Here is a 25,981-nt window from a genome sequence, read left to right on the forward strand (position 1 = left end):
TCCCAGCTCCATCCCAGCCCCATCCCAGCTCCATCCCAGCCCCATCCCAGCCCCATCCCAGCTCCATCCCAGCCCCATCCCAGTTCCATCCCAGCTCCATCCCAGCTCCATCCCAGCCCCATCCCACGGCTCCATCCCAGCTGCGTCCCAGCCCCATCCCAGCCCCATCCCAGCCCCATCCCAGCTCCATCCCAGCCCCATCCCAGCTCCATCCCAGCTCCATCCCAGCCCCATCCCAGCCCCATCCCAGCTCCATCCCAGCTCCATCCCAGCCCCATCCCAGCCCCATCCCATCTCCATCCCAGCTCCGTCCCAGATGCATCCCAGCCCCATCCCAGCTGCGTCCCAGCCCCATCCCAGCACATCCCAGCCCCATCCCAGCTCCATCCCAGCTCCATCCCAGCTCCATCCCAGCCCCATCCCAGCTCCATCCCAGCTCCATCCCAGCCCCATCCCAGCCCCATCCCAGCCCCATCCCATCTCCATCCCAGCTCCATCCCAGCCCCATCCCAGCTCCATCCCAGCTCCATCCCAGCTCCATCCCAGCCCCATCCCAGCTCCATCCCAGCTGCATCCCAGCCCCATCCCAGCCCCATCCCAGCCCCATCCCAGCCCCATCCCAGCCCCATCCCAGCCCCATCCCAGCCCCATCCCAGCTCCATCCCAGCCCCATCCCAGCCCCATCCCAGCTCCATCCCAGCGCCATCCCAGCACATCCCAGCTCCATCCCAGCTCCATCCCAGCCCCATCCCAGCTCCATCCCAGCTCCATCCCAGCTCCATCCCAGCCCCATCCCAGCTGCATCCCAGCTCCATCCCAGCTGCATCCCAGCTCCATCCCAGCTCCATCCCAGCCCCATCCCAGCTCCATCCCAGCTCCATCCCAGCTCCATCCCAGCTCCATCCCAGCTGCATCCCAGCTCCATCCCAGCTCCATCCCAGCTCCATCCCAGCTCCATCCCAGCTCCATCCCAGCTCCATCCCAGCCCCATCCCAGCTCCATCCCAGCCCTCCCAGCGATTTCTCCTCAGTGCTCCCCATCCCTGTGTCCAGCCCTGCAGCCCAAACCCGTCCTTGGCTCTCATTTTTGGAAACGTTCTCACATCCATCATCCCTCTAATGCCCGCTGAGGTTTATTCCTGCGTGGATGTTTTGGGAAGCCAGAGCCGGGCTGGATTCCTCCTCTGGGCTGGAAATAGCTGAGCAGGCTGTGAGTCAGGCAGCAGATGCTGGCTGAGCATCCCGAGCTGTGCGAGCCAGCAGGGAGGGAGTCCCGCCCTGGTGCCACCCAAGCTGCTCCTGCTGTGCAGTGTCACAGCTCCTCCTGCTCCATCCACCCACCCAGCCACGGCCAAAAGCTCAGAAAATCCGAATTATCCTCCAGCCAGACCTCCTCCACCACAGGATTGCCTCCTGCTCACAGCCTTGCTGGTTTGGGCTGGAAATCCCCAGTTTGTGCTCAGTTCCCAACCCCTGGGTGTTGCTGGTCCCAGTCCAATCAGGGACTCCCAGTTTGTGCCAGCAGGAAAGCACCAGGCCCTTTGCTGGTGTGTTTGGTGTGCCCTGGCAGGGAGAAAGAGCTGCTGGGTTTGCTCAGACACGTTTCCCTGCAGGACTTTACCCCGGAGGGAGCAGCTCAGAGCCTCCCTCAGCCCTTCCCCACGGGAGCACGGAGCGTTCGGCCTCCAGCTCACCCCGTGACCTGCCTGGGAAGGGGAAGCTTGGCAGTGACTCAGAGGCAGAGATGGATCATTCCCTGAAAAAACAGCTTATCTCCTCCCCACGCTGCAAGCAGCCTGGCAGGGGACAAGGTTCGCTGGCAGGAGCAAACTCTGGTTCTTTTTGAGCTGCTGGGATGGTTTAACCCCTGGGAAACAGCTGCTGGGAAGAGCTGGAGCTCCTGCAGTGCCAGGGCTGGGTGGCAGTCAGGGCTCTCAGAGGTGACAGTCAGGGCTCTCAGAAGTGACAGTCAGGGCTCTCAGAGGTGACAATCAGGGCTCTCAGAGGTGACAGTCAGGGCTCTCAGAGGTGACAGCTCAGGTTCTGTGTGACCGTTCCCTTTTTGGGAGGGCAATCAGTGAAACACCAAAACCAGAGGCCAAACCCAGCAGTGGCACCACGAGCAGGGCAAGAGAGGCTTTGGCACCTTCCAGGGCAGAACTTTTGGGATCTTTGCTGCTCTGTGCATTTTCCTGGCTCTGCACAGCCACAGCAGGACCATGGAGGAAAGACTTTGTGCACTTCTTTTTTTTTTTTTTTAATTTTGTTTTGCAATTTGGCAGCTCCTGGTTGCTAAGGGCCCGGATCTCTGGTGTGGATTGGTGGAGCTGTTGTTATGGTGATGCTCCATGGGCGAAATTCAGAGGAGATGCTGCTGGATTCAGTGGTTTGCAGTCGTGGTTGCCATGGTCAGCAGTGCTGGGCCTTGGGGAAGGGGATTTAGTGTCCCACAGCACTGAGAATGTCAAATCAGTGATTTCCAGTGAATTCAGGGAGATTTGGGGTTCATAGAGAGCCAATTCCAGAGTGGGACAGGAACAGCCTGCAGTGACCTGGGCTGGGAGATGTGCAGGGAGACCCTGAGGAGTTCCCTCAGCTCTGGGACACATGGAACATGGAACATGGACCCCAAACTCATCCCCTCTTCTCCTGTTCCTCAATTCACCCACTTGTAAAACGGGAATAACAATATTCCTTCTGTCCTGCCCTGCTTAGAATGGGTTCAGACTGAAAGAGGAGAAGTTTAGGTTGGATAAATAGAAAAAAATCATTCCCTGGAGGGTGGGGAGGTCCTGGCAGGAGTTGTCCCATCCCTGGAAGCCCAAGGCCAGGCTGGACACTGGGGCTTGGACCAGCCTGGGATAGTGGGAGGTGGAATTTTAGACTAGATGATCTTTAAGGTTCTTTTCAAGCCAAACCATTTTATGATCAGCATTTTCTGAGTCTGTGAGAGGTGTAGATGAGAGTTGTTGTTAAATCAGGGTGTCCCACCCTCCCTGAGCACTGTGCACAGCCCTGGGCTGGGGGGTGACACTGAGCTCATTTGCCTTCCCCAGTGAGCAGCTCCCACTGGGGCAGGCTGGAGGATGGCCCCATTGCCCAGTTTTCCTTAATTCCCATTGCCCAGTTTTCCTTAATTCCCATTGCCCAGTTTTCCTTGATTCCAGTTTTCCTCAATTCCCATCTCCCAGTTGTCCTTAACTCCCATTTCCCAGTTGTCCTCGATTCCCATTTCCCAGTTTTCCTCAATTCCCATTTCCCAGTTTTCCTCAATTCCAGTTTTTCTGGATTCCCATTTCCCAGTTTTCCTCAATTCCCATTTCCCAGTTTTCCTCAATTCCAGTTTTTCTGGATTCCCATTTCCCAGTTTCCCTCGATTCCCATTTCCCAGTTGTCCTCGATTCCCATTTCCCAGTTTTCCTCAATTCCCATTTCCCAGTTTTCCTCAATTCCAGTTTTTCTGGATTCCCATTTCCCAGTTTCCCTCGATTCCCATTTCCCAGTTGTCCTCGATTCCCATTTCCCAGTTGTCCTCGATTCCCATTTCCCAGTTTTCCTCAATTCCCATTTCCCAGTTTTCCTCAATTCCAGTTTTTCTGGATTCCCATTTCCCAGTTTCCCTCGATTCCCATTTCCCAGTTTCCCTCGATTCCCATTTCCCAGTTTCCCTCGATTCCCATTTCCCAGTTGTCCTCAATTCCCATTTCCCAGTTTTCCTCAATTCCCATTTCCCAGTTGTCCTCGATTCCCATTTCCCAGTTGTCCTCGATTCCCATCTCCCAGTTTTCCCCGATTTAGCAGCAGCTTTGCCCCAGCCCTGGCCGTGCTGCTGCTCTCCAGGCAATGATTTCCACATGCCTGCCTGTGCTCTGGGGGCAGTGGCCGGGCCAGCAGCAGGAGGAGGAGGAGGCATTGAACACATTTTTCTTTCCATGACTCGCTGCCCACGCTGCTATGGGCGGCAGGGCAGAGGAAGGGAGGCAGTGACTGTGAAATGTTCCCTGCAGAGCCCGGGGAGCTGCACACAGCGAGGCCACGTGAGCCCAGAGCCGGGGGAAACGGAGCTGCTGGGGCTCGGCATCCCAGAGACAGGAAAACCCCTCAGTATGGAAACGAACCTCCCCGAGCTGAGCTGCAGGTGGAACAGTGAAAATGAACCCAAAAATTGAGCTGCAGGTGGAACAGGTGAAAATGAACCCACAAGCTGAGCTGCAGGAAAACAGGTGAAAATGAACCCCCAAGCTGAGCTGCAGGTGGAACAAGTGAAAATGAACCCAAAAATTGAGCTGCAGGTGGAACAGTGAAAATGAACCCACAAGATGAGCTGCAGGTGAAACAAGTGAAAATGAACCCCCCGAGTTGAGCTGCAGGAAAAAGGGTGAAAATGAACCCCCAAGCTGAGCTGCAGGTGAAACAAGTGAAAATGAACCCCCTGAGCTGAGCTGAAGGAAAACAGGTGAAAATGAACCCCCCGAGTTGAGCTGCAGGAAAAAGGGTGAAATTGAACCCCCCAAATTGAGCTGAAGGAAAAGGGATGAAAATGAACCCCCTGAGCTGAACTGCAGGAAAAGGGGTGAAAATGAAACCCAAAAATTAAGCTGAAGGAAAACAGGTGAAAATGAACCCCCCAGCTGAGCTGCAGGTGAAACAGGTGAAAATGAACCCCAAAAATTGAGCTGAAGGAAAAGGGGTGAAAATGAACCCCCCAAATTAAGCTGAAGGAAAACAGGTGAAAACGAACCCCCCAGCTGAGCTGTGCACCCTGCAGCAGGCAGGCTCATTCCTGTTGCTGTTTCCTCACAGCCTTGGTCGGAGCTGTCAGGTTTAATCCATTTTCTGCACTTGCTGGTCGCTGCCAGGGCTCTGCTGGGCTGCAGGTGGCAGCTCTGGAGCTCTCCCCAGGGACACAGAGGTGTCTGCTGGGTGCAGCTCGGTTTGGAGGTCGGATTTTTCTTGACTGGTTCTTACTGGGGCTGGTGTGGCGCTGCTGGGTGTGTGGATGGTCCCTGCAGCCTGGGCAAGGTGCAGGTGAGCTCCTGCCTCTCTGTGTGAGCTCTGGGACGAGTCTCCCACTCTGGGGACAGATATTCCACGGGGGCCAGCAGCTGACAGCCAAAATTAGGTGTTCTTACAGCAAAAATTCGGTGGTTTTACACCAAAGTATCTTGGACTGGCTGCAGCAGGGCTGCTCCCTCCTGCTGTGACACTTTTGGACGCTGCTGTCACCTCTGCTCTGCTCCCCAGGCAGGTTTGTCCCTGTGGCCCTGGCTCTGTCCCCTCTGTCCCAAAGCCAGCACTGGCTGCAGTGTCCCCAGCAGGGCCTCTCCACGTGAGGGAGAGCCGAGGATTTAATGTGCCTGGCCAGGAGCCAGCCCGGGCTGGGCTCCAGCTCCATGCCAGCGCTCAGAATTCCCAAATCCCTGTCCCTGGGCTGCTCGGGACAGGGACTAGGGGGGCACAGCGATGTGAGGCCAGGGTTGGGTTTGCTGTGCTGGTTCCTCACCTCCCTTTGTCCCTCCCACAGTGGCGTTTGCTGGCAGGGAAGGTTCTGGGAGGAGAAGCCCTGGGAAATCCCTCGGGGTGTGACTGGAACGTGGTCAGGATGCTGCAGCGTTCCCTGGTGCTCCTGACAGCTCCTCCTGCCCGCAGCCTGCGGGGCACAGGAGCCACTTCTCCCTGGATTTGGGAAGGAGCAGCTCCTGCTGCGTGTCCGGGGCCGATTTTTGGGGATGTGGAGAAGAAACAGGATTGCTCCGACCAGGAGGAAATCCCAGCACGGTGCCAAAGCCAGGAGGAGCCCGGAGCTGTCACTCAGGGTGATGTGCATCCATCCCTGCCTGGAAACGGCTCCCAGCCCTTTGGATATCAACACCCAGGTGTCTGCCGGGCTTTTTTCCCTTCTCACCTCCCCTCCTCTCCCTCCCCAGCACAGCTGGGCCGAGGTACAGGAGGTGACAGGGCACACCTGGTGTGACGAAACACAGCACAAGTATCCCTAAAAAAATGCATTTTATATCAAAAGGGATTGTTGTGGGCTGCTGTGATCCCACACATTCCCAGTGTGGAATGCACCTGGAGGAGAAGAGAAGGATTTTCTGGGCACAAGCTGAGGTGATTACGGCCATGACACAAATTCTTGAAGCTGCCCATTTTTTAAGAATTGAAGTTTAGGAAGTTTCCCATTTTTTCACCCTTGATTTCTCCCACATCTCCACGAGGATCTGTGACCACAAAAAAAAAAAAAAAAAAAAAAAAAAAAAAAAAAAAAAAAAAAAAAAAAAAAAAAAAAAAAAACAAGCTCAGAATACAAAGTAATTCTAGAAAACCTCCCAGCAGTTGTGGCTGCCCTCTGCTCAGCGCTTCCCCTGGCGGGTTTGGAAAACGCCCCGAAGCTCCGCTGTGCGAATTCACCGCGGGGATCACAGAGGGGCTCAGTGGCTGCGAGTTCAGCCCCAGTGAGCTCAGAGCACACGAGAAGTGCCGAGGGACGTTTGCTTTGGGCTCTCAGGGCTGGAACGGTCCCAGCCCCAAAACCAGCCCCGTTATCCCCGCTCAGACGTGCCCTGCTCGTGTCCCCCATGTCCCCGTGCTGGGATCATCATCCCATCCCATCCCATCCCATCCCATCCCATCCCTCCCCGCCCTCTCTCGGCATTCCCAGCCGGAATCCCAGCCAGCTGCAGCAGCTGGAGGTGCTTTGGGGCTTTCCCTCCCCACATCCTCCTCCAGGGCCGCGGCTGTCGGGCTCTCACAGCCATCCCCGGCACGCTGGTGGCTTTAATCTGTGTTTGTGAGGAATGTTCCGCACCGAGGAGCAGCTGCTGTGACACAAGCAGCGAGCCCGTGGCTCTGTCCCCTAATTGCTGTGACATTCCTGCCCTTTGCACGTTGCTTTCTTCTCTTCGTGGTTTCTCTGGAGCTCCAGTGTGGGGCCTTCACCTTAATTTGCCGGAGTTTTTCCCGGGAATCTCTTTTCCTTTCGGTTTCACGCTGGATTTGCAGCGCCAGGTGCTCTGGGAGCCGTGGCAGGGGAGGTGTGGCAGCAGTTGTTGGAGCTGCAGTGAGCTGGGAATGACACAGAAATGTTTGAGACATCTCCCCCAGGGTGACATCTCTGCTCTGAACAGAGGAGACGGGTGAATATGGGAGTCAGAGCCGTGCCAGAGCCTGGGGAGTGGAAAAAAACCACCCGAAGTGCCCATTTCTGCAGGCAGGGAGCGAGATGGGCGCTCACGGGGAGCTGAGTGTGCAGCTACAGGAACAGGTACTCATTGACCAGGGGTCAGGGCAGGGCAGGGCAGGGAGCCAGGCTGGGAGTCACACACAGCCCTGGGTGCCACACGCAGCCATGGATGTCACACACAGCATGGCACACACAGCCCTGGGTGTCACACACAGCCCTGGGTGTCACACACAGCCCTGGGTGCCACACACAGCCCTGGGTGCCACACAGCATGGCACACACAGCCCTGGGTGTCACACACAGCCCTGGATGTCACACACAGCCCTGGGTGTCACACACAGCCCTGGGTGCCACACAGCATGTCACACACAGCCCTGGGTGTCACACACAGCCCTGGGTGTCACACGCAGCCCTGGGTGTCACACACAGCCCTGGATGTCACACACAGCCCTGGGTGCCACACACAGCCCTGGGTGCCACACAGCATGGCACACACAGCCCTGGGTGTCACACACAGCCCTGGGTGTCACACACAGCCCTGGGTGTCACACACAGCCCTGAGTGCCACACACAGCCCTGGGTGTCACACACAGCCCTGGGTGCCACACACAGCCATGGGTGTCACACACAGCCCTGGATGTCACACACAGCCCTGGGTGCCACACACAGCCCTGGGTGCCACACAGCATGGCACACACAGCCCTGGGTGTCACACACAGCCCTGGGTGTCACACGCAGCCCTGGGTGTCACACACAGCCCTGGGTGCCACACACAGCCCTGGGTGCCACACAGCATGGCACACACAGCCCTGGGTGTCACACACAGCCCTGGGTGTCACACACAGCCCTGAGTGCCACACACAGCCCTGGGTGTCACACACAGCCCTGGGTGCCACACACAGCCATGGATGTCACACACAGCCCTGGGTGTCACACACAGCCCTGGGTGTCACACACAGCCCTGAGTGCCACACACAGCCCTGGGTGTCACACACAGCCCTGGGTGCCACACACAGCCATGGATGTCACACACAGCCCTGGGTGTCACACACAGCTCTGGGTGTCACACACAGCCCTGGGTGCCACACAGCATGGCACACACAGCCCTGAGTGCCACACACAGCCCTGGATGTCACACAGCATGGCACACACAGCCCTGGATGTCACACACAGCCCTGGGTGCCACACACAGCCCTGGGTGCCACACACAGCCATGGATGTCACACACAGCCCTGGGTGTCACACACAGCCCTGGATGTCACACAGCATGTCACACACAGCCCTGGATGTCACACACAGCCCTGAGTGTCACACACAGCATGTCACACTCAGCCCTGGGTGTCACACACAGCCCTGGGTGTCACACACAGCCCTGGGTGCCACACAGCATGGCACACACAGCCCTGGATGTCACACACAGCCCTGGATGTCACACACAGCCCTGGGTGTCACACACAGCTCTGGATGTCACACACAGCATGGCACACACAGCCCTGGGTGCCACACACAGCCCTGGGTGTCACACAGCATGGCACACACAGCCCTGGGTGTCACACACAGCCCTGAGTGCCACACACAGCCCTGGGTGCCACACACAGCCCTGGGTGTCACACAGCATGGCACACACAGCCCTGGGTGTCACACACAGCCCTGAGTGCCACACACAGCCCTGGGTGCCACACACAGCCCTGGGTGTCACACAGCATGGCACACACAGCCCTGAGTGTCACACACAGCCCTGGGTGCCACACGCAGCCCTGGGTGTCACACACAGCCCTGGGTGCCACACGCAGCCCTGGGTGTCACACAGCATGGCACACACAGCCCTGGATGTCACACACAGCCCTGGGTGCCACACACAGCCCTGGATGTCACACAGCATGTCACACTCAGCCCTGGGTGTCACACACAGCCCTGGGTGTCACACACAGCCCTGGGTGCCACACAGCATGTCACACTCAGCCCTGGGTGTCACACACAGCCCTGGGTGTCACACACAGCCCTGGGTGCCACACAGCATGGCACACACAGCCCTGGGTGTCACACACAGCCCTGGGTGTCACACAGCATGTCACACACAGCCCTGGGTGTCACACTCAGCCCTGGGTGTCACACACAGCCCTGGATGTCACACACAGCCCTGGGTGCCACACACAGCCATGGATGTCACACACAGCCCTGGGTGTCACACACAGCCCTGGATGTCACACAGCATGTCACACACAGCCCTGGGTGTCACACACAGCCTGGACATCAAATCACAGCTTGGACACCACACCGTGGACACCACCCCACCCCTGGGCCCCTCTTTGCTTCTCCTCCCTGAGCCCTGCAGAGCCAAGGATGCAAATCCCATCAGGTGCAGGTGACAAAGGAGCTGCTCACCCTGTGTCACCAAGGACGGTGTCTCACCCCTCCTGCAAAGCCACCACATCCCCACTGGGTCACTGTGCCTCAACTTTGAATCCCCAGCTGCTCCTAGAGGGGCAGCCCCAGTTCAGAGCCCTCACTGCTCTCACTGAAGTGCTGCTGAAGGTTCTGCCCCACTCCAGGGCACTCAGACATTGCTGAGGGCCTCAGGGTTGCTGACCTGGGACAGGCTAAAGTGACCAGAGGAGATGGATCCTTCTAGAACATCCCTTCCCTCCTTGGGGGCTCAGATTTGATGCTCCATCTGGGCAGCACTTCCCCACTCCTCAAGGTGTCTCCCAGTCAGTCTGGTGGTTCTGAGATCAGAAATGAGAGTCAGCAAGTCCAGCGAGACTCCCTCGTTGGAAAGGAAAAAAAGAAAAGGAGTTCTGGCAGCAGCAGAACTGAGGAAACCCGAATTTGTGACTCCTGGACAGTTTTTTTTGGTGGAATGTCCACGTCTGGAAAGAAGACCCTAAATGCTTCCTCCAATAGGATTTTCCCCCACAGAATTTGTGTTGCCTTCCCTCCTTGTCATCCCTGCTGTGTCTTCCGTGTTCTTCACACTCTGGAGATGGATTTTGTGCCTTCCCCACCCCTGTTTCCTCCTGCCCTTCCCCACCACCTCAAACCTCCTTCACATCCCCCAGATTTCGGCACTAATTACAAAAACTCCGCTGACAGACAGGGCCGTGTGTGGAGAATTAATATAGCAGAGGATATAAGAAATTAATTACTTTCAGGCAGACAATGTTGGCACCTCCAGTCAGCCTGATTTATTTCCATGGCTGTTCTATTTTTGGCGAGCCCAGAATGTTTGATTAAATATACGACAACAAGGAGCTGGAATGGGTGGTGGAGCCGCTGCTAAATCCACAACCCCGAGAGGCTGAAACCGCCCCGGCTGCGGGTGGCGGTGCCTCGGGCTGCCCCGGCTCTCACGCACCTCAGAGCCGGGAGGAGCAGGAGGAGCCGCAGGAGGGAGCTCCCCCGACTCGTGCGGAGGCCGGGATCGCTCTGTGTGTGTGTGTTTGTGCTCTCCGTGCGCCGCTCCTGCCCGGGGCAGCGCGGCCGAGCGGCTCCTGATCCCGGGGCTGCGGCGGGGAGGAGCCAGCGCCGCACGGAGCCGAGCGCCGGCAGCGCTCCCGCAGCGCGCCGGGTCCACACCGCGCCCGCACCGCGCCGGCTGTGTGCTGCGACTGCCCCGGTACCGGCACCGGCACCGCTCCGACCCCCCTGCTCCGGTACCGGCACCGCTCCGACCCCCCTGCTCCGGTACCGGCACCGGCACCGCTCCGACCCCCCTGCTCCGGTACCGCCACCGCTCCGACCCGCCCTGCTCCGGTACCGCCACTGCTGCGACCCCTCCTGCTCCGGTACCGGCACCGGCATCGGCATCGCTCCGACCCCCCCCTGCTCCGGTACCAGCACCGCTCCGGCCCCCCCTGCTCCGGTACCGGCACCGCTGCGACCCCTTCTGCTCCGGTACCGGCACCGGCACCGCTCCAACTCCCCCCTGCTCTGGTACCGCCACCGGCACCGCTCCGATTCCCCTGGCACTGGAACCGGCGCCGCTCCAATTCCCTCGGCACCGGCACCGCTCCGACTCCCCCCTGCTCCGGTACTGGCACCGGCACCGCTCCGACTCCCCGTACTCGGTACCGGTTCCGCTCCAACGTCCCCGGCACCGGGACAGCTCCAACCCTTTTCCTGCACCGGCACCGGCCCCGCTCCAGCCACGCTGCGGTGCCGGTCCGGCTCCAGCCCCGCTCCGGTGCCAGCCCCGCTCCCGCAGCTCCCGCAGCGCCGCCCGCGCTCTGCCCCGCAGGAAGGAGGAAGGGACGCGGCACCAGGGAGCGGTGAGTGCCGGCTGACCCCGCCGAGGGCCCTGCCCGACCCCCCCAGCCCCTCCGGGGGCCGCGGCCGCTGCTTTGGGGACTGGCGGGACAGAAAGCGCGAGGGGAGGGGAGAGCTGGAGGTACGGGGAGGGCGGGTTCAGCTCCGTTCGGATTTGTACCTCGGGGTTTCCCTGCTGCGGGAGATCCCTGCGCGTGTTTGGTCCTAAAGCTGTTTTAGGGAGCGCAGCTCAACCCCGCTATTGGAATTTGACAGGCACCCCTGGCGTGGGTCCCGCTGTGAGGGGTCTGGGGGGACTTTTCCAGCGCGGGGTGACACCCAGGGTGTGTCCGGAGGGTCCCGGGCTCGGCAGGAGCCCTGCCCCGGGCTGGCAGCTCGGCGTTCCCCTGGCGCTGCAGTTTTTGGCGGCTGTCACAATCAGCTGCATCTCTCCAGCGCTGCCTGTTGCTGTCACAAATTCCCGGGGGTGTGCCCCAGAATGTCACCCCCTCCTTGTCCCCAGACAGCCCCTTGCCAGCTGCCCTCCGTGCCAGGCCAGCCTGAAAAGCTTTAACAGCCTCATCTCTCCGTGAAAACAACCTGAGCGTGCTGGCACAATGGTGGCATCAGCTCTGAGAGGAAAAAATCAGGGTCAGGCCTGGGGCTGCTGGCGCTGGGTTTTGTGCTGTGCATCAGGGAAACGAGCAGAGCAATGTGATGGGTGATGCGTGTGCAGGGCTTGGGGAAGGTGCCTGAAGGGAGAAAAGCTTTGAACAAGCATCAGGCAGAAAGTTGGAGCCTCTGGATGAGATTTGTGAAAGGGCAGGAGCCGTCAGACAGGGCCTGTGAGGAAGCAGCATTAATTGATTCCCTCCTCGGTGGTGTGGGGTGGATTTGGGGTGTGGATCAGCACATGGGTTTGAGATGTGGTGAATGCAAGCAGAGTCCTGTTTTCCAGCCTCACGAGGCTGTGACAGCGCCTGTGGGTCAGGGGAGAGGTTGGGAAAAGCAGTTCCCATGATGCTGAAGAAATTCCCTTCAGGAATCTGGCCATTAGGTCATGGACATCCTGTCAGGTGGCGCTGGGATCTCGGGGCATTTGTGGTGTGCAGCATTCTCTCCTCCCTAGAAGAAGGTGGGAGGTGATTCCCAAGATTCCCAGGAGGAAGAGGCAGGAACAGGGGGGCACCTGGCTCACCCCATCCATGGAGCTCCCTCGCTGTGTGAGGCACCCTGCTCAGGGTTTGCTGATTTTCAGGCTCTCTGTCGCACCAAAAGATTTCTGAGCAAGATTTGGTGTCCGTGCTCCGGGCAGGGCTTGCAGATTTGTTCCCAAATTCCCAGGCTTACTCACTCACGCTGGAAAATATCAGTACCACGTCCAAATGGGAGCAGTTAATAAATGAGTAGTGGAACAACCTCGCCAGCAATCCTGGGAGTTCCTCCTCTCTCATCCTGCTGGGATAGACAGAAAGAGAGAAAAAATTACAACTAATCAGGGCTCTGGAGATCTCCCCCTGTCCTTGGCCTTGCCGCTGGTTCTGCCTGGCCTTGGCCACGTCACCGCTGTGTCCCCACATCTGAGTTCCCCCATCTGTTAACTCTTGACCTTGCTTTGTTCTCTGGGCTTTGCTCCCTGAGCTCCGCAGAGCTTTGGGATGCTGGCAGGGATGGGCAGCTCTGAAATCCTCATCTCCATGCCGTGAAGGCTCCTTTTCACTGAAGCAGCTCTTTGTGGAGCCCTGAATGGGCCCTTCAGAGAGGCTGTGCTGGTGACACAGGACAGAGGGAAGTGATGGTGTCACACATTTGTAGTTACAGGTGGCTGAAGTGCAGTTGGCTGCTTTTTATTGGCTTCCAAACGAGCTGCTTTAAACCTTGAGCTGCTGCTCTCGTGTGCATTCCTTGGCAGTGTCACTTGTCCCTTGGGGACAGGCTGGGGCACAGAGGGTGCTGCAGGGGACAGGTTTTGCCTTCCCTCGCTGGCACTGGACACAGAGCTGGCAGATGAGAGCAGCTGCATTTTGCACAGGGCAAAATACAGAGGCAAAATGGCTCAGGGTGCTACAGCTGAGTTTAGAACTCCCAAATCCACGAGGATCCCTCCATTCTCCCTGCCCATGGTCAGGCAGAACCCTGGGTGTCCACTCACCATGTGCATTCAAATATCTCTCTACTGAGACCATCATCCCCTTGGTCTGGCCTTCTGGAGAGAAATGAATGTTTGGTCAGTCCCTGTAAACCCTGGGACATTCCTCTGGCTTCCACCGAGCTGAGGTTTGGGCCAGGAGGGCTGAGAATCTCCAGAAAAGCTGGGATCTGTGTTTGGAGTCATGTCCAAGAAGAGTAAGAGTTTCCAAAAGGGCTTATGCTCAGTAGGAGCCTCCCAGATTCTCCTTCCATCCTCAGGGAAATTGAGGCAGCAGGACTGGGGAGCTTGGCTCAGCTCAGAGCAGATCCCAAGCCTGGAGCGAGTTCTGCTCTGTGTAATTCATGTGCTGACACCCCAAAAGCTCAGCTCAGCTGGGCAGGGCTTGCCTCTGTGCAGGGCTCTGTGTGAGAAGGGCCCTTTGCTGGCACTGAGCCCTGTCCAGGCAGAGCTTTGCCCTGCTGGGTTTGCCCTCCTCTAAATCCACTGGTTCCTGCTGTTTGTCCAGGGAAGCCTGATGGCAGGAAGCAGCCTGTTGATGGATGTGGCCCAGATCCCAATCTGGTGAACAATTAACTTTGCAGAGTCTCTCTGTAATCAGCCCCAGCATCTTTTGCCCTCTCCTCCCGCTCCCAATCTCCCAGTTCTTTCCAAGGCAGCGCTTTGCCTGCAGCCAGTGCTGCTCATCTGCTGCTTGTTTGCTCAGTCACTCCCAATCTCTGGCTCCCATCTCTTGTCTGGCTGGAAGAGGAACTGCTGGGGGATGATTTTGGAGCCAGGGGAAGCCCTGGCAGAGGGCTGGGGTTCATCTGTGCTGCTGCCACCGCTGCCACCTCTCATCTGTCTGCTCGTCCTCAGCTCCCTCCCTGCTCCCAGCTCAGCCCCAGAGCTGTGCTCCCTTTCCTCCTGCCTTTAGGGTGAGCCCCAGGCCCCCACAGCCACAGCTGGATTTGCACAGCCACGTTCCCCCCCAGGAGCTGCCCACATCTCTTCCTGATCCCTGCGGCAAACCTGGGGTGTTCCTTTCCCCCCCGAGCAGCAGCTGGGCTCCTGTTGGAGCTCTGAGTGCAGATGCAGCTCCAGGTGCTCAGGGCCTGAGGGATGCAGCTCAGGAAGCCAAGGATGCTCCAGTGGGTTGGATCCTGCTGCCAGCACCAGCAATTCTGCCTTTGCTTGTGGCTTTTCCTCCCAGCCCTGCCTCCCCCGGGGTGCTGGGGGCAGAAATAACTTGGGCAGTGTTCAGAGGGGGATGTTGGAGCTGCTGTTTGCAGGGATTGCTGCTGTTTGGGATGCAGGAGCAGCTCAGATGAGACATTTTGGGGCTCTCAGTTCCCTTTCCTCTCCCTGTGTGGGTTTAACCAGGGATAATTCCTCATTTCTCACCGTGACCACTCCATCCCTGGGGCCTGCAGGCACTGCCACAACAAAAATCATAAACTGAGTGGCAAATTCTTGGTCCAGAGCTGTCAGACCCAAATTTTTATTTTTGCTGGGACACCTGGATCACCTGAGCTGCTGCTGTGAGGCAGAGGGGGAGAGCAGGAGGGAGTGGGGTTGGGTTTGCTGCCCCTTCCTGAGTGCCTGGGAAGGGAGAGCTCCTGTGGGCACCTGGAAGGACCCTGCTAATGAAGACACTCCAATTAACGGCATTTTCAGTTAATTATTTTGTTAGCTTTTATTTTTTTTTAATTTTTCCCCCTATTAATTTTATTGATGACACCCAGTTGTTCCACTCTTGCACCACCCTTTTCATTTATCACCTGGGAAACTGAGGCACAGGATTTATTCCAGGCTTTAGGAAAATCCCATTGCTGACAGCTCTGGATCTCAAACCTGAGGCCTAAAACTCCCTCCAGGATTTGTTGATCTGAATCAAACAGCTCCTGCCTCACTGTGCTCTGGGTTTTATTAATTTAATTCATCTTTTGGGCACCCTTTCAGTGTTTTTATTATTGAACCCTCTCCATGAACCCTCTCCATCTCTTTCTTCCCCAATCCCTGAAATCCTCAGCCATTTCCTTTAAAACAACCCAAATTTTCCCAGCTGGAATGGGGAAGGGCACTGGCTTTGACCATTTTTTTTGTGGTGATTTTGCCTTGAATTGCTCCATTTAAAAGGAGAGGCTGCTGAAGCCGACCATAAACACCAAAACCTCTGAAGAAATCCAAATGTGCCTTTTTTGGGAAGCAGGGAAACATTCCCAGCGTTCCATTTATTTCTGCTCTCTCTCCATTCTGATTTTAATAGTTTATTTTCTATTTAATTATTCAGGCAGCATTAATGGGCTGGTCACTCAGGGGTTGGGATTCCTGATCCTGGGGGGATTTATCCTCAAAACACCCCCCAGCTTTTCCCTCTCTCCTGTTGCTCCCAGCACTTCCCACTCTCAGAGCTGTGGCTTTTTTTAGTTGCTAAATCTGTCAAGGTTTGTGAACAGGAGCCTCGATTCTGCACTTGGGAACACACACAGGAATATAAATTCAACACTTGGGGTTTTTTTTCCTGCATTCCAGCATGGAATATCACCTAGAGCTTGGATTTATGCTGTCTATCACTGGAATTATTGGGTGGAAAATGTTTTAGGTTGGTGGTTTATGGGCCAAGCCTGTGCTGGAGCAAATGTAGATCCAGAGGGATTTGAGGAGATCTCAGAAACTGTGGATCCAGTAGATCCAATATCCATAAATAACCAAGGAAATGGTCTTGGTGTGCCTGGGGACTCTGAGGAGGAGGAGGAGGCAGAACTGGAGGTTTTGGTTGTACCCAGAGATTGGTTTGTGTCTTGTCCAAGTTTAAAAGCAAGGAGAGTTTCTGTGTGCCCAAAATGCTCCTTGAACTTAAAAAAATCACCCCAAAACCAACAAATCACCCCAAACCAACAAATCACCCCAAAACCAACAAATCACCCCCAAAACAAAAAAATCACCCCAAACCAAATCACCCCAGCACCAACAAATCACCCCCAAAACCAACAAATCACCCCAAAACAAATCACCCCCAAAACCAGCAAATCACCCCAAACCAACAAATCCCCCCAAAACAAACAATCATTTTTAATAAATTTCCATTAGCAGTGGGCTGTTGAAGCACTTAATCCCTCCCAATCCCCTCTGATTAACGATTAATTGTGCTGCTAATTGCACTATCATAGCAGGGCAGGCCCAGGCAGCCACACCAGTGCTGGGCCAGATCACAGCTGGGAGCACTGGGAGCCCTGCTGGGCCAGACCCCTCATCCCTCCATCCTCAGGGTTCCAATCCTGCCTTATCTCAGCCTTTCCTTATCAGCTGGGAGGCAGGAGAGGAGATTTGGGAAGGCCCTGCTCGGTGTCATCCCTTCTTTAGTGTGGATTTCCCTCCTTTTGTGAAAACCACGTGGAAATTCCTCTGTGATTTGATTTGGAATGGGGGGAAACCATAATATTTTAATAATTTCCATTATTTTACACTTCTGATGCCTCTTTTATGCACTGCAGGCTCCAGGGTCTCTCTTCCTGAGTGTGCAAGGCCCTGCTCGGTGTCATCCCTTCTTTAGTGTGGATTTCCCTCCACTCCTGTGAGGAAATTCCTCTGTGTTTTGATTTGGAATGGGGGGAAAACCCAATATTTGAATAATTTCCATTACTGGATGCATTCCTTTATGCAGTGCAGGCTACAGGGTCTCTCTTCCTGAGTGTGCAAGGCCCTGCTCGGTGTCATCCCTATGTTAGTGTGGATTTCCCTCCATTTGTGAAAACCACGTGGAAATTCCTCTGTGATTTGAACTGGAGTGGGGGGAAAAACCCAATATTTGAATAATTTCCATTACTGGATGCATTCCTTTATGCACTGCAGGCCTGCACCTCTCTCTTCCTGAGTGTGCAAGGCCCTGCTCGGTGTCATCCCTGTTTTAATGTGGATTTTCCTCCACTCCTGTGAGGAAATTCCTCTGTGTTTTGATTTGGAATGGGGGGAAAAACCCAATATTTGAATAATTTCCATTACTGGATGCATTCCTTTATGCACTGCAGGCCTGCACCTCTCTCTTCCTGAGTGTGCAAGGCCCTGCTCGGTGTCATCCCTGTTTTAATGTGGATTTTCCTCCACTCCTGTGAGGAAATTCCTCTGTGTTTTGATTTGGAGTGGGAGAAAAACCACAATATTTGAATAATTTCCATGATTTTACACTCTGATGCCTCTCTCATGCTCAGCAGTCTGCCCCTCTCTCTCCAGTGCCCAAGAGGGCACAGCCATCCCTTTTCCTGGGGGAGATCCCTCTCCCTCTGCTCCTTCCCTGTGCTTATCTCGCTCTGGGCTCTCTTATCTCTCCAAGGCTCCTGCAGGAACCACTCCTGCCTTGTCAAGGACACTGTGAGGCCTTGAAAGTGTAGGGGGAAGCTGGGTTTGGAGCAAAGTGGGAAAAAAATTAATAATAATAAAAAAATAACAATTTAAAATATAGTATATCGTATTTAAATATATTTTAAAGTATAGTATATAATTTATAATATATACTATATAGTATGTAATAAATATCTAATGTATACTATATATTTTAATATATATAATAAAAATATACTATACTATACTATAATATAATATAATATAATATAATATAATATAATATAATATAATATAATATAATATAATATAATATAATTAATATAATATAATATAATATAATATAATATAATATAATATAATATAATATAATATAATATAATATAATATAATATAATATAATATAATATAATATAATATAATGGAATAGACATTAATAGAATAGAATAGAATAGAATAGAATAGAATAGAATAGAATAGACATTAATTATATAATATGTTTCAATACATTACATAATATATAATATATCTAATTAAAACACATTTAAAAGATTAAAAATATTAAACACCCAGCTATTTATTACAAATAAATACTTTTAATACAAATACAAATAAATACAAATATTTATTACAAATATTGAAATATTCACGATTTTCAGCCCCACCAATGAATTTGCTTTGTGTGCCACGAGTGACTCTGCACTTTGAGGGCACAGGGCTGGCCTTGGCAGGGTGGCACAGATGGCATTTACACTTTCACAAGGTTTATTTATCCAACACTCTGAGCTCACCCAGCTCCCAGACAGGCCTGCAATGTTTCCTCCCCTGGGAAGGGATCAGAGCTGGCACTGAGGCAGGAATAATCTGTTTATTGCACCTATTCTGTTGCCTTTGTTTTCATTTGGAAATGAAATAGGAGATCATTTTAATAAGGAGGTTACATAAAAGTGGATTTTTATTTGAAAGTTTTCATGGGAAAATGTTCTGAAAAAATTTTTTTATTTTTAGGGGTGAGTATATTTTTATAGGTTTTAGGAAATTAGGATAATTGATAAAAAGTACTAATTTTTATTTACTTTTGTTAGTACTTTGATTAGGACAAGTGGCATCATTTTTTGAAAGTTAAGGGGGTTTTTTTAGTCTCTTTTTTTGGTATTTAGTATTTTGCCTATGAAAATGTGTTTTGAAATGCTGTTCTCAACTTTGGTAGTTTGGAAGAATTAAGGTAGTGTTGGGGTCTGGCATTTTCTGAGATTGGGAGTTTTGGAATTGGTTTTGGTTTTTTGTGGAAAATGACTGAAAAAATCAGCCATTAATACAAAAAGGCCGCAAATAGATTTGTGAAGATTACAGAAAATTTATGAAAAAAAAAGGCAAAAACCAAAAAGGACATAAATTCCCCATGCAGGCGTGTCTGTGCTGGGATTAATGGGAAAGGGATGGGATGGGATGGGATGGGATGGGATGGGATGGGATGGGATGGGATGGGATGGGATGGGATGGGATGGGATGGGATGGGATGGGATGGGATGGGATGGGATGGGATGGGTTTAGGGTGGATTTTGGGGATGGGTTTGGGGTTGGGTTTAGGGTGGATTTTAGGGATGGAGGATTCCTGGAGCCTCTCAGCAGGTTTGGGATCCTGGAGAATTTGTGTCCTCACATCCCTGTGCTTGAGGGAAAGGGAGAACAGAACATCCCTGGAGCACGAGGCAAGGGTGCCCCAAAATCTGGAATTTTGGCAGCAATGGGGATCCCTTGCCAAGTTTGCTGCCCCAAAACTTTTATCATCCTGCCATCCCTGGCAGCCACCCCGAGCTTCAGGAGGGGTTATTCGACCTCCTGCCTTCCTCCAGCAGCTCATGGGACAGAAATTCCTGATCCCAGCTGGAGCAAGGACTGGGATGATCCCTTCTCTCATCTGGGGAGCAGAGCCAGGCCAGGAGGATCCCACAGATCCCAGAGCTCCCACAGATCCCAGAGCTCACAGGAAGTGAAGAGGATCCCACAGATCCCAGAGATCCCAGAGCTCACAGGATGTGAGAAGGATCCCACAGATCCCAGAGATCCCAGGATGTGAGGAGGATCCCACAGATCCCACAGATCCCAGAGATCCCAGAGCTCACAGGATGTGAGGAGGATCCCAGAAATCCCACAGATCCCAGAGATCCCAGAACTTGTAGGATGTGAGGAGGATCCCACAGATCCCAGAGATCCCAGAGATCCCAGAGCTCACAAGATGTGAGAAGGATCTCACAGATCTCAGAGCTCACAGGATGTGAGGAGGATCCCCGAGATCCCACAGATCCCAGAGATCCCAGAGCTCACAGGATGTGAGAAGGATCTCACAGATCTCAGAGCTCACAGGATGTGAGGAGGATCCCACAGATCCCAGAGATCCCAGAGCTCACAAGATGTGAGAAGGATCTCACAGATCTCAGAGCTCACAGGATGTGAGGAGGATCCCAGAGATCCCAGAGATCCCACATCTCACAGGATGTGAAGAGGATCCCACATATCCCATGGATCCCACAGATCCCAGAGCTCACAGGATGTGAGAAGGATCTCACAGATCTCAGAGCTCACAGGATGTGAGGAGGATCCCAGAGATCCCAGGGATCCCACAGATCCCAGAGATCCCACAGACCCCACAGGTCCCACAGCTCACCTGGCTGGGGCTCTGGGATCACCAGGATGAGAAACTTTGTGATGAAAGGTATCACAGGATTTCCCTTTCTAGGAGAGAGGGCTCCAGGAATAATCACTAATCACAGCTCCTGCTGTGCTTGGGAACCTCTGACTCCCCAAGTGCTGGCTCCTCCTCGCCTCCCTGCCTGTGGCTTTTCCCTCCCACCCAGGGGAAACATCCCCCACGGGCACAGGGCCCTCAGGATGGCTGCAGGGCTGGTTTAAGGGTAAATCCCGGCTTAGTGCAATCCTTGGCAGGGCAGGAGCCCGGCAGTGTTTGCTCCCTCCCTCCCAACCACGTGAGCCTCGCAGGCTTTAAATAAAACAGATTTCAAACCCTTCAGCCTGAAGGTTTTCGTGCCTTTAATGCCAAACCTGGCACTGCTGCTCCAGAGCTTTGTCCTGGAGGAGGGACTGGAGTGGGGACAGGTGAACAGCACCTTGCCTCTCATCCTGTCCCTGCTCTGCAGGAAAATCTGTCCCAGGGTGGTTTGGGGGCAGTGGAGCTCTGAGGAGCAGAGCTGAGATCCTGCTGGGATGGGAAGGAACATTAATCCCACGTGGAACATCTCCAGCTCTTCCTCCCACTGTGGAAATCCAGGTGTCTCCAGGCTGTGGAGCAAAACAGAGATTTCAGGGTTTTTTTTGGTTTTTTTTTGTTTTTTTTTTTCCAAGCCCTTTTGTCAGGGCAGAGCAAGGCAAAACATTTCCAGTCTCCTCGAAAATCCATGGCAAAGAGCCGAGCTCCTAATTGCTCTGAGTGCTCGTGGTGCTGCTGCTCCACAGAAACGTGGGGTTTGTTTAGACTCCAACTGCTTTGTGTTTTTTTGCTGGGAAATTTAATCCTGTCAAGAGCCTTTGAGGCCAGGATCCCTCTGCTAAGGCTTTCCCCAGGACCTGGCTTCCCGTTTTTCTCTGCACCATTGGTGTGCTGCACACACAATGTCTTTGTCCCCTCCTTGGTGTGTGCTGCATTTCTCAAATTCCACGGGGCTATCGGGTGTCCAGGATGTCATTCCTGCTTCTTTAAATATCTTTTTGGAAAGGGGAGCCGGGCACAGGGCTGGGATCCCTGTGCTCAGCTGTCACAGCCCCAGGTCAAGCCCAGCTCCCACCCTGCAGCTCAAGGGATTCCTTCCCCATTTTCCTCATTCTGCACCCAAACTTCCTTTCAGCCTCGTTCTCCTGTACCAGGAAGAGGTGTTGGGTCACAGGAGGAAAATTCTGTTGTTTTTTGTTCAATGTGGGAAACCTCTCCTGATCACTGCAGGGAAAGTGTATCCTGGTTTTTCATGAATTCTTGCAGACAAGCCTGCAGCTCTGGGAGCTCTGTGTGGGCTGGGGAAGGAAGGAAATTCTAATTAAAAAAGGGGAAAAAAACCCAACAAAAAAAGGAAAAGGAGGAAATAAAACAACTTTAAAGGGCAGCAGAGCCGAGTGTGAGGTGTGGGTGACAGCCTTGCACAGGTTCATCCACTGGAATGTTCCTGGGGGAGGCTCAGTGGGATTGGGGCTCTTATCCCCAGGAATCCTCTCCCAAAATGTGGATTCTCCTCCCCATCCAGCCATAGAGGGAAGGTGGGCACTGACAGCCTCAGCCCCAGGTTAAATGGAGAGATAAACCAAAGAGAGGAGGTAAAATAAGAGATAAATTCAGAGGCTTTGTGTTGCTGGGAATGCCTCTGGAAGCTTGGCACCTTCTGTCCATCCCCGGGATGCTGGCAGTCACTGCCCGGGAACAGGGCTGGGTTTGTCCCTCTGGGAGCGGCTTTCACCCAGCAGGACCCCCGACAATTCCTTGGATGTGTTGGGATGCTCCAGACCCTGTGGGTGACTGACAGGGAGGGCAGCACAGGACACCAGCTCTGCAGGGGCTGGGGAGGAGCAGGAAGGCTGGAGCCGGGTTTCCTTGGATTGTGGGTGTTAATTGTCACCCAACAACCAGCTGAGTGTCACAAGAGCAGGGACCAGGCTGGTTTGTGCTGCTCCTCCTCAGGAGCTGTGTTGATATCCCAACAGCTCCTCAGGGCTTGAGGCATTCAGGGTGTGTCCTGAAGGGCTGGCAGGGGAAAAGGGGAGGGAAAAGCTGAATATTGGACATTTCCAGGAGCATCGCTGGGCTGGGAGGTGCAATCCCAGCACAGTCGGGTCCCAGCCCGGAGCCCCGGGTGCTGTCACACCCCTGTGGGAGCCAGGCAGCGCTGCTGTCACCATGCCCTGAGCCCCCAGGTGACTTAAATTCAGTCACAAGAACTCACAGGGTCAGGAAGGATGTTCTGTGTCCGAGGGGAAGAGTCCTGCTGAGATTTCCCACCTCTGGCCCTTCTGGAGCAGCAGTGCAGGGGATCTGCTGAGCCAGGGGCTGTGAATCCCCAAATCCAGGGATCCTCAGGATCCTCAGGATCCAGGCTGCCCCTGCCCTGGGGATGCTGAACGTACCAGGGAGGCGCTGACACCAGCCTGGCAGGGCAGGGACAATGGCAGCCCTGAGCTCCCCAGCACTGGGGTGGCCACACTGGCCAGCAGTGGCCCCATTGTTGTGGCAGCTGAGCACTGGCCACTGCTCCCAGGTTAGGGAATAAGCAGCCAGTGTTCTGAGCTGCTGGGATAATGGCTGGCACTGGGATGCCTTGCTCAGAGCTGCCCTGAGCTCATCAGGGGCCGAGGCAGAGCTGAGGGCACAGAGAAAGGGGAAATATCCCCGGGCAGAACAAAGGTGCTTTGTGTGCTGGGCTCCTGTCAGCTCCAGACCGGGCTGGGAATGTGCATCCAGCAAAGGGATGGGCTCCTGCTGCTTCCCTTCCCATCCCATCCCTGCTCAGGTTGGAATCCCATCCCTGGAAGTGTCCAAGGGCAGCCTGGAGCAGCCTGGGATGGGGGAAGGCGTCCCATGGAAATGGGATCAGCTGTAAGGTCTCTCCCAACCCAATCCATTCTGTAAAGGGACTGGCAGGAAGTTTTCCATGGATCCTCCTTTCCCAGGCTGTCACCGTGTTCTCCTGATGCCTTTGCTGTGTCATTGGCTCTTAACAACGAATTCCTGACTGGAATTCTGCACAGGAGGGATGGGAACGCTGCTGTGCCACCCCCAGCCCAGGGTCTCACATCCCAAGGGAATTCAAACCAGCTCAGGGGGACAGAGGAAGAGGAGGATGCTTTGCCATTATTCCTGATTTATCCCTGGGGCATTCCAAGAGTGCCCAAGCCAGAGTGGGAACCAGCCTCAGGCATTTCCTGGGAGATCCTTTCTCCTCCCCAGCCTCTTCCCAACCCAAAACTGGGATTAAGATGAAATCCTCTCCCAGCTCCTCCCAACACACAGAGGTGTCCTGGCTGCCACATTTGCTGTAATCATGGGAAGCAGCAGCACAGGAGGGCAAGGAATTGACTCCCTGGGGATCCCAGCTCCCTTCCTGAGCATTTCCAGGATGATGGGAATGCTCCAGGGCTGCTGGACATCAACAGGGACTGATGGCAGCGGAGGGAGTGTCAGACCCTGAGTGGCAGCGCTGAATTCACCCTGAGGTGAGTGGGAGGGGGCAGAGGTGGCCTTGCTGTGTCCCCTCCTCACTCAGCTCTCGGGAGGGAAATTCCTGCCCTGGGAATTCTTCCTGAGAAAACTCTGCAGGATTGATGCTCAGGGGCTGTGCTGCACTGCAAGCTCCTGGGGAAGGAGTTTGTTACCCCAGGGAGGATTTATCCCCCTGGATAAATGTTCATTTGGGAGATAGATGTTCATTTGGTGCTCGGGGCTGGTCCCTGAGTGGATTCCCAGCTGCCACAGAAAATTCAGCCTCGCCCCTGCTGTGATTTTGAGTAATTTCCCTCCCAGTCCCCAGAGCAGCCTGGAATTGCTCCCCATCCCCTTCCACACATTTCTGAGGAGCTCAGTGAGGAAATCCGGAGCAGAGGAGGAATCTGGGGGATGCTGAGCTCCTGTTTGCCCAGGAATGTGCAGCATGAGAGGCTGGAATCTCCCCCATCTCAGGCAGCTTTTCCCTGCTCCTGCTCCGTGCTGGAGCTCGGGAGAACCTCGGGGGAACCTGGGGCTGTGCTGGGGAATTTCTGCTGCCTCCGGCTCTGTGGCCATGTGAGGAGGGGCACGTATTCCAGCCACACGCAGCCCTGCAGGACTGCCGTGTTTGCTGAGCAAATAAAAGCTCCAGGAGGAGCAGAATTGCCCATTGCAGCAGCGAATCCAGCCCGGAGCACCACGGGCTGAATGGGGCTGTTCAGTTTGCCTTGTAAACACAACTGGTGATCTCTCCGGGGATCCAAAAACAAAAAACAGAACTGTTTTAAAGAAACAAACTTTTCCCTTCTAGACTTCTTCTCTTTCGGCAGGGAAATAGGGGCAAGAGTCTGGTAAAACGGTAAGGAAAAAAAAAAGAATTTATCATTTTTGAGAAGCAATAATTAGCGCTGGGAGGCTTTGCTTCAAACCCTGCTGAAGGAAGGAGGGAGGGGGCAGCTCCGGACTCTTGTGATGCCAAAAATACCTGGCTCAGGAATTCCAGAGCGGGGAAGCTGCAGGAAGGCAGGAGAGATGCGTTCCCAGGCAGAATGCCTGCGGGGAGAGCGCTGGTTTCGGGACACAGCCTCCAGGGCAGCCTGAAAGCATCCTTAACTCCGTGTCTGGGTCCCGTGCGGGGCTTCCCGCTGGGGTGCAGCTCTGGGGCTCTTTGAAGCGTTTTACCGGGTATTTACTCTCCACCCTGTTCCCGTAAATGCAGATCACTCGCCCTGCTGCCTTTAATCCTGGGTTTTGGCCAAGTTCCAGGCCGGCTGATTTCATTTTTGCCCGTTGATGCCTAAATTCCTCATTGCCGTGTGAAACTGCTCCTTCCCCACGTCGTGTTCCTGCCTGCTGGGAATTACCAGCTCCTTCTCCAGGGATTGCTGCCATTCCTGCCAGGCTGTAAAACCACAAGTGAAGTCATCGCTTTGCTCTGCAAGTGTCACTTTCTCTCGGAAAGTCAATAAGTGCCGCCGCTTCCTTTGGGACACCGGGGGAAAAAAAACAAAATAAAATTAAACAAGAGGCGTTTGCTCCCTTTGAAATCCGTGCCGGGGAGAGCAGCTGTAAAAAGGGATTTCTTTCTGCACAAGGAATGTGGCTGGAGGGTGGGTGAGCTCCTGGAAGCCCGGGCTGCTGTGGGGCCTGACCTGAAATTCCCCTTTTTAACCCCACATTTCCTGACCCTATATTCCCCTTTAACCCCACATTTCCTAGCCCTACATTTCCCCTTTTTAATTCCACATTTCCTGGCCCTACATTCCCCTTTAATCCCACATTTCCTGACCCTACATTCTCCTTTAACCCCACATTTCCTGACCCTACATTCCCCTTTAATCCCACATTTCCTGACCCTACATTCTCCATTAACCCCACATTTC

General features: G+C 54.3%; 1 protein-coding gene across 2 annotated transcripts in view; it reads left to right on the forward strand.

The window, feature by feature from the left end:
• The first annotated feature begins 10,689 nt into the window (after positions 1–10,689).
• The window catches only part of CDK18 (cyclin dependent kinase 18), a 32,021-nt gene continuing 16,729 nt past the window's right edge, over positions 10,690–25,981 (forward strand). The window contains exon 1 of one of the 2 annotated variants that reach the window (XM_056511645.1): positions 10,690–11,450. The gene's annotated coding sequence lies outside the window, so the exon portion shown is untranslated. Of the gene's footprint in view, positions 11,451–24,814; positions 24,958–25,981 lie in introns of those variants that run through there. The other variant, XM_056511647.1, reaches the window with a different exon arrangement.

This window comes from Oenanthe melanoleuca, chromosome 26 (genome assembly GCF_029582105.1).
Source record: "Oenanthe melanoleuca isolate GR-GAL-2019-014 chromosome 26, OMel1.0, whole genome shotgun sequence".
NCBI lineage: Eukaryota > Metazoa > Chordata > Aves > Passeriformes > Muscicapidae > Oenanthe > Oenanthe melanoleuca.